General features: G+C 40.1%; 1 pseudogene; it reads right to left on the bottom strand.

Annotated features, from left to right (window-relative positions):
• Nucleotides 1-7,472: 7,472 nt before the first annotated feature.
• Nucleotides 7,473-8,816, bottom strand: LOC120613203 (elongation factor 1-beta-like; annotated as a pseudogene).
• Nucleotides 8,817-12,638: the final 3,822 nt, after the last annotated feature.

Here is a 12,638-nt window from a genome sequence, read left to right as displayed (position 1 = left end):
TTCTGCATTTTTCACGTGTTGTTAACACGTCAGACAGGTGCTCGATGTGTACATATCTGCAAACTTGAATTTAATTACTAAGCACAACCTATGATGTATAGAGCTCAGAACAACTAGGTTTAATTGGTAGGATTAAAAAATACTTGTCACAGTTTCTGTTTGCTAGGAGATAGGAAAGCAGCATATGCAGACCTGGAATAATTTTAGAAAAGTTATAAAATGAAATAGCTAGTACAAATTGTGGAATAGAAATAAAATACATGAATGCTGAAGCAATGAACAGTTAAAGATTAATCTAAGTCGGCTGGGTTTAGGAATAGTGTTTGAGCTGAGATTTAAAGGAAGTAGTGGAAGTGGCTTAGTGAAGGGGACCAGAAATGTTTTTACCTTTGCTGTCATCCTCCTTTATATGATCATCATCTTTATTGGCATCATCAAAGTCACTGTTTCTATCACTATTTTGTTATCAAAGAATTGTTGACCTTTCTCCCAGTGTGAATGAGGCTTCTAAGAAGGTTCAGTAAGATTATGTCTGGAGAGTACTGCACTCTGGCATTTCATTGGTAATTCTCTTTTCTTCTTTGATCCTGGGGATGGTGCATAAATGACAAAGGGAAAATGATGGAGATGTTTTTATACCCTACCAAGTCGTAGTATATTAACCACATGACGGTTCTGATATAAACTACTGTTTCATGAATTATTAGCTTGACCTGAACTTCAATGCCATAGTTGACACCATATTTCAGTGGCAAAAAGACTCTTGGCTATTTCTGTTTTAGTATTAATTACTTAAGTAATTCTGATTTTTAAGACTCCATGAAAGTTTTTGCAAGTCTCTTGCTTTATGGAAGCCTACTGAAGGGGGTGCTACCTCAATGACCACTGGCCCTTGCTAATCACTTGACCATAGCCTTCGCAGGTGCCATGGACATCCCTGCCATGGCTGGCAAATGGGAAAGGACAAGTAGTCATGTTCAGTGTGCCATGGGCTAACAATAGCAGGAATGGCCTGATTTTAGCAGCTCCAGTGGTGAAAATTCAAAAGGAAAAATTGTTGAAAAAAACATTAAGGTGCCCAGTTGTTTGAATTGCATCACAGAAATAATGAAAGAATTTACACCAGGGGAAAAAAAAGGTTCCCAGAGACAAGATTGCATTTAAAGGATTGGCCATCTAATTCTACAAACCTCCCATAGCCTACCTTCTCCAAACTGGGCATGCAGCTCAATCACTAGGTGAAGGGCCAGCTGTGCTTCCTCTTGTGATAACAGCATAAGAGAGAAGCTCAGCTTTCCTTAACAGATACAAACCACCAACACCTCCTTTCATTAGAACACTTCTTTTGAATGAGATATTGAGCTGTTTCATTTAATGAAATAGTACATGGGAAGGTGCTTTGTAAGCAGTAGAGTAATTCCCAACAGCAATAACAGAATGATAATTTATGCATTATGACATATTCCGACCCTCCATTATATATGAGAATGCTCTTATTTGAGACAATGTCTTCAATGGAATTTAGATCTTACTTGTCTTTGGTTTGTAAAACAGATATCCCTTTATCATTTGATACAGGTATGAGAGATGGAAGAAATATTGGCAAAAATGTTAAGAATAAACATGGCATAGTGGTGGTGGTAACGGGTTGGGAAGGAGGGATGTGATTGTAAGACCTGTCCTGAGAATAAGTATCGTTCATTTGCTGGAATTTCGGCTCCCACAGGAGCAAATGTCAAGGCCTCGTTTCAGAGGAGCATATTGGGTGTGCACTAGGTGCAAAATGATAGGGGAGAAAAAGAAGCGACCTGAGGGGAGTGGCTCTCCGCAAAAACTATCGTGACTGAGTGAATTTGGCACTTGGGATTTTTTTTGCTCATATAAATAATGATAGAAATAACTCCAACTTCAGATACTTACATTTCAGTCTATTCTATATACTTATGAACTGAGGTTACATCTTGAGATATTATTTGTTGAGCTCTTTTCCTCAATTTATTCCCCTCTAGTCAGTCAGAGACATCTATACTGCTCCAAGAAGTAAAAATGTTATAAAAAGAACAAAAAGAACAAGGAATAGTCAGTGTTCGGTTTTCTTGATTTCCAAACATAGGGCATTGAGATTCAAAAGGGAAGTCCCAAAACATGTGGGGAACAGTTTACAGCCTGGAAGCTGATTGAATGAGGGAGTGAGGTTTGCTGGAGTAGGGACATCTCTACCCTGCTCCCTGGTGGAGAGCTAGAGGAACAGCACAGGGTCAGTTTCAGGAAAACTAATAGAGGCTTGGCTAATGGTGGAAAACCAAACCGGTGCCTGGAAGACCATTGACAGTCGGCTGAGGGACTCCTGAGGGACTCCTGCATGCTGCCTGGTTGAAGGAGCTGTGAGAGTGGCCTCTCTTGTCCCTGAAGGTCTTTTCAATAGCAGCTGTCTACGTGTTGGTCAGCTGTCATGTTGCAGAATGAGGTCAGGCTGTACCCAAACTGTCCCACGTGGAAACCATCCTACCCTCACCCCTTTAAATAGCCTTTTACAAACTCCAAAGTTGAGTAATTTGCCTAAGGGAATACAGCCAGTAAGTTTATTGGTAAGATTCACCCAAATGTACAATCAGGATTCAAACTCAGATAGTCTAATCCAAGCATGGAGCTTTTAACCGCTATAAATTATAGAGTGATCCAAGAAACAGAGTCATAAGAACTGTCGTCATGCCTGCGGAAACAGTGACAAGCTTACCTCTGAACTGGGCAGGCAGCTGCTAAAAAGGGATACTTTCTCTTAATCGTGATCTTGTGAAAAATAAAAAAAAAAATCTTTATTTTATTTGTATTTGCAATGGCTGTTTTTATAGATGTTGGCGATAATATGCTCATGCCTTATTCATAGTCTAGCTCAGGAAATTATCATCAACCTTCTATCCTTTGCTCTTCTCTGAGGCTCCTTTTTTTTTTACTTGTAAAATTAGAATGAAACACCTATTGTACAGGGATACTAGGATTAAATTAGATAACATGTCAAATGTCAAAGCACTTAGCACAGTGTGTGACACATATAAGACCTAGGAAATTTTAGTTATCTTTTCAGGAAAAAAAGAAAATGTTTCTAGGGCTTTTTTTCATGTATTAACCCATGTAAAGGTCAGGTACCAAAATGAAATGTATATTGTTTCTATATAATGGCCTACCTCTTTATTTGCCTTGGAGATTTACTCAAAGACACTTTCTCCCAGATATCCTGCTTCTGTTGAGTTTCTGAAATGGGGTTTCGATGATTTCACAGATGGAAATGAAATAGGAGGTAGGGAACCATCTGCATGGCCCTTCAGGAACCTCATTCTCCATGAGCCAGAGCGTGTGCGTGCTATCCAGCCCCAGCCACGGCCTGTCTCTGTCCTCGAGACTGCCAGAGCCACCAGTCAGCATTACAGCCCAGTCCCTGTCTTTGAGGAGATTGTACTTTGAGTTAGAGACCCACTCCCAAACTCATACATTTGATTTTTTTTTAGGATTAATGTGCCTTCATACCATCTTCCTTCGTAAGTGCCTATGGCATTATCATCAGGGAATTTTATTCCCATTTATGTCTTTCTCTGGTTTGCAGAATTGAGGAGACTAACAGGGGAATACCCATTACACAGGGAATTAGGTGAAGTTCTTGATCTTTCTAGAGTGTAGCAGAGAATTCACATAAAGAGAATTTCAGTGCTGCACCCCAGGGCATCTCAGGGGTGAAGGGGTGACCACTGCGTGTACTTCTGTTTTTTTCTTTCTGCTTAATTAAGATAATCACTTTTCATTTACCTGCTGCTTAGTTCAACGTTTAAAAATTCTAGGCCCATATTAATCTCATTTAACACAATAGCTACATTCATTAGAAAACATTTCTTATTTAGTCTTGATGAGTTCTTCACAATTGTCATTTATGGATAATGTAGTAGGGATAATTTTGTTTTAATGCCTACACCTATATTCCCATTATTTTTGTTGTGAAGTTAATAAACTGCTGTTAAATTCCAATATTCTAAAAGATCACTAAAGTGACTGAGCATCTGTTAGTTTGAGCTAGTTCTCCGTAGGGCATCTATTTGAATTTTCGTAAGCTAAATTTTGCTTGGTTATTTGTGTTTGTTGAGACAGGAGTATTCATATCCTGATACTTTTTTTTTTTTTCCTTGTGAAGGAATTCCCAAAGAGTTTACATTCTCTTTTCCACTTTCCATCTGCCCTGCTTTAGGCATCTTTAAAAAGATGCTGGTGAGGGAAATCAAAATCTTCTTCCCTTTATTGGGATGGGAAGAGACAGACCTTCTGAGGGAAGGGAAAGACCTGACATCGATGATATTTTCCTACTCTTTAGGCTCAAGCCCTTTCTGAAATAAATAATTCAGATCGTTAGGGATGTTTTAAAGTATGATGTTCATTCGATGTGAAGAAGAGTATATCTCGTCTCTGTGTTGCCAATAGCTTATCACAGACTAGCGTATCATGAATGTACTAATGAACTCGATCTGTTCAAATCTTACAGAGCATGTAAGAACTAGTTCACATTTTTGACTAAAATCCCAGACTCCCTTTGATAAGGTTGTAGGGACAAATGTGAAATAGAGCTTTTTTTGTAAAAGCAGAAACATTGTAAAGACTTCAGTCTTGCCGACAGCATCGCTAGAATTAAGTGTGTAGACTGTTCTGCTGTCTTCTCAGTTCACGTGCCCACAGGTTAAACTCACCTTTCTTGACAGGAACGAGCAATTGTTTCAGAGTTGTCTGCTATACCGGTAGTTAGTATAACTAATCTACTGCCCAGATTAGAATACTTCCTTAGTCTTTGAATTTTGAAGAAGCGATAAATTATGTTTTATCTTATCCAAAATGTCTCGAAATGAAACCAGTCACGTCCCTAAAACCTAGCTTCTTGTTTCCTCCTAGAGGCGAGTTTATAATGTGGAAAAATTTACATTGCCTTGGATAAAATGCGCAGCTGTTGGTTTTCACTGAGGACTTTGCCAGTACTGGTTTTATCCTCCAGTTTATTTAAGAATCTATTTTATTTCATGTAGAGCAAAAGAGAGTGGATTAGGGCACTGGAGTAGGAATGAAAAAAACTGTAATTTTTCTCCTCTTCAATGTTGGAAGTTTACTACAGTTGCTCTGCATATTCCAAGTGTTTCTCTGTCATTTACATATCTTTTACAGTCTTACAAAGCAGGCAAAGGCTCTCCTTCTGCAGTGCAGGACCCAAGGAGGGGAGATGCCGACCAGCCCAGGGCCAGAGGCTGAGAGCAGGAATCAGCGTCCTTCTTCGTATTTCTTCATATTGAACTTCACTAGATGGACAGTGCTGACGCTCGCTCCTATTAATTCATTGACCCCACATTATCCCATAAAAAATGACTTAATGAAATTTTTATTTGACAGTTTGAGGATGTTATATGACTCTCAGAAGCAGATTATACCATTTTTCTTCCTCTAACGTTTATGCTTCCTTGCAGTTTTTAAGTTTCATCAATCAGTGAACCGTATACCAAGTTCCTTCTGCGGGTGGGAGGCTCCTAGGGTTTCCTTTATGAGGGATGAAGAAAGTGTGAAGCATGGTTCTTGTTGAGAGGCGATTCTGGGTGGAGGTAAGGCAGTCACTCTAGAACATTAAACAGTCACTCAGGCACTATTTGACTAAACACTATGTAAGTTAACCTGGAAGCTTCACGTTGCTGGCGAACCTTCAGCGCGAGGGCTGCCAGGGGGCTCGAGCTGTTGGAATGGGAACTTGGGCTGGGCATGAGAAGCAGCTACAGTGCAGGGTAGGGAATATTAGAACGGGGCTCTGAGACTTTGGTTATCCATTTAGCCCAGATTTGAGCGAGTCACAGAATCACCCTGTGTCTCAGTTTCCTCATTTGTAAAATGAAAAGCTTGGCTATAGCTTTAGTATCTCTCTAGATATAAACGTAATTATTTGAGTGAGCAGGATTCCTTGGAGTCAGGCAGCCTCTCCACTGGCTGCCAATGGCCCCTGCCTCCTGCCATTCATGGCGACATTGAGGGATGAACTTCAAAGATTAGATTATGAAATACATTCTTTTCCGGTTAGTAGACTCTCTCTACTACTTTCTCGTGCACTTTAATAAAGCGAGATGCTGTGTTGGAGAGATCCCTGGGCAAGGAACTGAGGGCCACTTCCGATAAGAACAAATGTGGATCTGGGGCTCGCAGTCCAACAGCCAATGAAGAACTGAATGCAGCCAACAACCAGTGAGCGACCCACCTGACAGGTGAGACCTCAGCACCCGGGCCAACGCCTCCATCGCAGCTTTGTGAGAGACCTGAACGTGGAGAACTCAGCCGAGCCGGGTCCAGGTTTCTGACCTACAGAAACTGTGATGCAGTAAATGCATGTTGTATTAACATGCTCTGTCACTGCAGCAATTTGATGCTCAGCAATAATTCATTTGCTCATTTAATTTAAAAATATTGTTTGATATCACACAATACTGTTTTATTATAAAACTTTTATTATGATGTAGATAAGCAAAGGGGGGTATCTGGAAATAATCTCTGTTAACCCTCGTTAAACCTGTCCGACATCTTCCAACGTGGAGTATAGTTTTATTTCTCCAAGCACTTGATGTCATCTGGTTTCTTTCAGGAGTTTCTTTAAATTTCTGTTCCATTGGCAGTACTTTTATAAAAAACATGGACTTCTTAAAAAATAAAGTTTTTATGCCATTGCTTGGGATGTAGGGTGGGCTGGAAGGCAGATCCTTCCGCTTAGCCCTCCATTCCTGCTGGTGCTTTGTTTTGCTGACTTGCTTCTCCCTTGGGTTCATTGTCAATTCTCTGTCCATCTTTTCTCCTGCCTTTTAAATCCTCCTCCTCAGTTCAGGCCAGGTGTGGTGTTCTCGTCACCCCTGTGTGTTCTTCTTGTTCTGGTCACCTTTTAAATCGGAGGGTTTTAGTTTTACTTTCTTAGTCTAAACCTGTGCATTCTCCGGGTTATCTATCCTATGCTCACAGTTCAAGCCAGACTTTCCCAAAGTATGGAATATGAACCACAGCTGGAGTGTCAGGACTGTGGGGGATTCATGCTCATACAATTAACTAACATTGAGTCACAGGATGAAAATGTCATGTCCATGTCAATACTTTTTAAAAATCCAGATTATGTCAAGTTAGGTATGAAACCTGAATACCTCTCTAATACAGGCTAACCACCCTTGGTAATAGGGAACGCAGTCCCCAAAGCAGAACTTTTGACCAGCAAAAGTAGAATCTAATAACACTATTTTTGTACTTAGCTTTTATTTATGGCAAGTGATATTGACCTTTTGGTGATGGTATAACATAATTTGAAAAAAATGTTGAAGTAAAACATGAAAATTTATTTAAAGGAAAACTTTTTTCTTTTCTTTTTTTTTTGGTGGGGGGCGTTGGGGGATGTCAAGCTTTTATTTAAAGGTAATGATCCACGCTGGATTTTAGATCTTGTTGAAAGCAGCCACGTCCATAGACTGCACATAGTCCCCAAAGCAGAGATCTGCTCTTCCGGCATATCTGTTCCAACTTTATCGTCTTCTACTACATCCTGTGCATGAAATTTTTTAATTCCGCACCCCACTGGAACTAGTTTAGAAGAGCTGCAGACCAAGCCATCTGCTCGAGTGCTCCTGATGCCCTCCTCTCATTCTGCCACATCTGTCTTGTCTTCCCAAGGTTTCCCATCCAGTGAAATGGAAGCCTTGGCAGCAAGAGCAGCAGTTCTGGCTTTGACTCATGCAGGGCACGGCGCTCTTCTCTTAGCCTCTTTGCTTCTTCACTTTCTTCCTTCTCATCAGATCCAAAGAGATCGATGTCATCATCATCTTTACTGTCTGTAGCTGCACTTCCTTAGGTTCCTTCCACAGTAGCAGGGCCATCTTCACCCAAAGTTTTCTTCACTTCAGGTGGGCTGGCTTTTCTCTCTTCCTAAGACTTGATGTGATTAGACCATCGTAAGGCATGACACAAGTCTGCAGTTGGTGGGCCACATCTGCTGGTGACGGCCACATCCCCCTCCATGTAGTTCTTGGCTGCCAGGTAGTCGTTGAGCAGCTGGAGGCCGGTGGGGATTTTCAGGCCTCCAATCCCCCCGCCCCCCATCCCCTCCATCCCCTCTTCCCCTGCACTGCCCCATGGCTGATCCAGGAGCTGGGTTGCAGCAGAGGAAACAGGAGTGCAAACAGCCCTCGAGGAGTGCTAAGAGGGGAGAAAAAAAGACTAAAGAAAAATTTTAGGTAAATAATAGTATCCATGTGACACAGAGGCAGAGCAGAATCATGAAAATACTAACAGTGATATGAGAATGACTGGAGTTTGAGAAACAGCACACTAGAGATCTAGAAAACCATACATGTATCTTTAATCCTCAGTTGATTTATTTAATACAGGGGTCCCAACCCCCCAGGCCGTGGGCTGGTACTGGTTGTGGCCTGTTAGGAATGGGGCCGCACGGCAGGAGGTGGCCGGTGGGTGAGCAAGGCTTTGTATCTGCAGCTGCTCCCCAGTGCTAGCATCACCGCCTCAGCTCCACCTCAGACCATCAGGCATTAGATTCTCAGAGGAGCGCTGGTCCCTGGTGCCAAAAAGGTTGGGGACCACTGCTTTAATGGCTGTCAATGAGCTGAGCATGAATTCTGAAATGCATAGTATGAACCTAGACAATAAAAAAGAGGGGCAGAGTGCTGTGAGATACAAGTACCCTGACTTGGAAATGATCTCACCTGGATTCTCCTAAGTGCCTCCGTTTCTTTGCTGGAGAAATCTGGTGGGTGGCCCAAAGCCATGTTTCTCACACTTACAGATGGAAACATCAGGTTCATATGGAAGGTTAGATTTCTGCCTCTTACCTCCAGAGTTTCTAATTTAACAGGGTCTGAGAATTAACATTTCTGAGTTGCTTTGACCTGGAGACCATACTTGGGGTAAACTAAGACTTGGGCAAATTACTTGTGACATCTTTGGGGCTCAAGTTTCAAAGAAAAGTTTTAATTGAATATTATAGACTCATAGAATTTTAGAATTGGAAGCAACCGGTCCTGTTTTTTCCTAAAGTGTAGTATGCTTGGTGGTATTTGAGAAGATTCAGATGCTATTCAAAAAAGATACTATTTTAATTTTGTGATCTGCTTATATTAAGGTGTCCCATAAAAACATAGTTCACCAAACCTATGATTTCACTGCTTAAGATGAAGCTTTATGTGAGTCAATAAAAAAAAATAATCACTGACTAAATAATAATGTAGGTTTTTCTTAGACTGTGATGGGGAACATGAATAATGACGGAATTGGGATATGCTGGTTTACACTAATCCTTTTGATGATTTTTAAAGCCATATCTCCCAAATAGATCTCCCTCCTAAAGTTTAGTTTCATATAACCAATAGTCTAATTGATTCCTCTCTATGCCTTCAACAATTCTTTCCTTAATCATGGTAAGTGCTGTACTAATTGCTTTTGCTTTTTCTGCTTCATCCATTCTTTGCGCGGTTTCTAATGGCATCTCCCTAAAACACATATGGGAGCATGCTTCTCCCATGCCCCAGATCCATCGGTGGCTTCCTAGTGACTCCGAAGAAAGTTCAAAATCCTTAACATCTTACACAAGCCACCTGGATCAGCCTTCTACCATCATCTTCCACTCTTCTCCCATATCTACCTAAGATATGTTTTTACCCAACTACTACTCACATTAGATACCTCCCTTTCTTCTAGGACCCTGTGCCTTCGCACGTGCTTACTGTTTGCCATAAATGCCCTTCTTCTGCTATTTCATCGGACTGACTCCTGCTTGGTCTTCAAGGCTCAGCTGTCCGCATTGCTCATGGTAAGAAACTGTGACTATGTCATTGTATCTATCATACTATTTTTTTACAGTAAATTTTTGAAATCATAAAGTATACTTTAGAAAATTTTCAAATATTATAAAAATGTAAAGAAAGTCCTTTTCCCCCAGCTTTCTCCAGCCTCTCTCTTCTCTCTTGAGGTAAAACTGTTAATAGTGTGTTTTCTAGAACATTTTATCTGTATTTACAAACATACATATAAATGATGGAATCTACCTAAGAATATGGTTCAGCAGCTTGCTTTTTTAAAATTTCATATCTCATGGGCACCTGTGCATGTCAGGGCTTGAAAACCTACCACATTCTTTTTAGCAATTGTCTTTTCTTTATGGAAATATCAAGGAAAGAGACGAACTTTTATGTCTCCAGAGTTCTTTAGAAATAAGTTAGAAAATCTTTGTTTAATGCAGTAGCTTGAGCTTGTCTTATTTTTATTCTTATTTGATGTCCTTGAATAAAATATCTATACTGTTTTCCAGGAGTAATTTCAAGCAAAACTTAGTAACTGACATTTCTTATATAATTTATCTATGTATTCATTTATTTATATCATCACTCCTATCCCATCTTAATGCACGTTTGTTATCCGTATGACCTTCTGTCACTTATCTCTAGAATCCGTTTCTTAATTTTTTATATTTGAATGAAACAGTAGAGTGTTTCAAGGATATTATTGAATTTAATTTTCACAGTGACTCTGTGAGACAAGTAAGATAGAATTATTCTATTTTACAAGGAGAAAGTTGAGGCTTAGAGAACAGTGTCTCCCTGCAAACTGAGTTTTCTGTCATTTAACATCGACTTTGTCCCTGTGCTCTTACTGTCCCTTGCTTCTCAAATTCACCATTGTGATGTCTCATCAGCTGTGCTCTGAATCCCTGTATCTTCACCCTAGTCCATTTAGTTTTCTTTGGATGAATCAATTTACACAAAAATATTCACATTAGCCGTGGCTTATTGTGGTGTCCCTCCCAGACTTGTTCCTGTACGAGCTGATGAATTAATCTAAATGAGAATCATGGAAGAAATTGTTGGAGAAAAGAATTTTAATTATTCAATAGACTTTTGGGTGTACCCCAAACAATTTTACATAGAAGATCCTTTGAATTCATGTCTCCGAATGGGGTCATACAGATTGCTGTGTGTTAGGAGGTCACAAGTAGCTCTACCAGATTTTTTTTTTTTTTTTTTGCATATTCTTCTTTTTTTTCTTTTCCTCATGTTTTTCTCCTATGATCATGGCAGTCAATTTTTCAAGTAACCTTGAAAGGAAATTCAGACTTGTCTTGATTCTTTGAAAACTTTTCTTCAGAATAGCTTACAAAGGTTTTTGAACTGTTGTTGTTCATTTTTCAACATAATGCTTCATGAAAATAACCAAAATGTTTTCAGAAAGTAGGCCACTGGGACCTTCTTACTATGCAATTGCCATCTGACTCTAGAGATCTCTCTTTAATTCCATGAATCTGAGGTTTTTATTGCTAAAGGATGATTGGGAAAACTAATAGCAATTTCCTCAAAGCACTCTGAGGTCTTTAGGGGACATATATTGTTTCAACAAGATAGTCTCTTCCTAGCATGTGCATATTATTGTTTGTAAGACAATAGGGGCCCAAAGAGGAATAAGACTTGTTGTCCCTTGCAAAGAGTTTGCCCTCTCCTCCTCATATCTGCATGAAAACATGATTTTTTTTCAAGAAGGTTATTAGCACTCAAATCTCTAATCTTTATTCTGAAAGATGATTGATTTTTTTTTTTTTCATTCCCTATAGTGCTTTTAAATACATGTAGAAAGGTGGCTAGTGACTCTGGGAAAAAAGCGCAGTTTCCTGATGGGGGCAAAGGAAGGTCATTAACATCTGTCCTCTGAATAGAGAAAGGGAGCTGCAGGTTATGTGAGCAAGGGCCAGGGTGAGCTAATTAGTCCGTCAGAGGACATCAGGAAATAACTTCTCTGCTTGCTGTAAATGAGATTTAATGAACTTTATTTAGAACACAAACCAACAAACAAAAGAACCAGGAAAGTATCTAGAGATAGATCTTTTAGTTTTCCTTGTAACCTCAGCTTGTGGATCAGTCTTTTTCTTTTCTTTTTTTTTATAATGATAATATTAGTAAGGGTAGGGATGATCATTTAAAGAGTATCCACAATGAGCCATGCTCTGTGCTCAGCACGCTGCATACAGACCAATCCTACTTAATCCCTCACATAGCCTTGGGAGGTAGACGCTATGATCCTCATTTTATAGACGCAGACACTGAATCTCAGAGTGTTAACAGCCTGCTCAAGGATGAAGAGCTACTCGAAGCAGGAGTATAAGCTGACCCAGGTGGGTCTGGCTCCATGGCCCCCTCAATTATTCATGTTCATCGACTTTTCCAAACTCGTGGACTGAGCTGCAGCGTTCTAAACGTGAAATGAGGGTGACGGAAAACCGAAGTTACAGTCGAGGAATCCTCCCTGTCACGCCGAGACTGAACGCTCTGCAGCATTCACGGTGCCACTAATAAGGTAAATATTCCCAGAGGCAATAGTTTGATATTTTAATGTGTATTTTTTGTGCTACTGATCATTTAGTCAACCAAATATAACAGACATCCACCTTGTTAAACCCAGTTCAATGTGTGTGCACTGCAAGCGATGTGAGGGTCCCTGCCTGACCTCTGGAAAGTTATATTGAGATGGAGATCCTGGCAAGGTGGGAAGAAGGTGAAAGATATAGGAAGATGGGGTGAATGAATGAATGTTCATTTTCACATTTA

Source organism: Pteropus medius, unplaced genomic scaffold, assembly GCF_902729225.1.
Source record: "Pteropus medius unplaced genomic scaffold, Ma_sr-lr_union100, whole genome shotgun sequence".
In the NCBI taxonomy this organism is placed as follows: Eukaryota; Metazoa; Chordata; class Mammalia; order Chiroptera; family Pteropodidae; genus Pteropus; species Pteropus medius.
The sequence above is the reverse complement of the archived record's forward strand: the minus strand, read 5'-3'. Positions and strand labels throughout refer to the sequence as shown.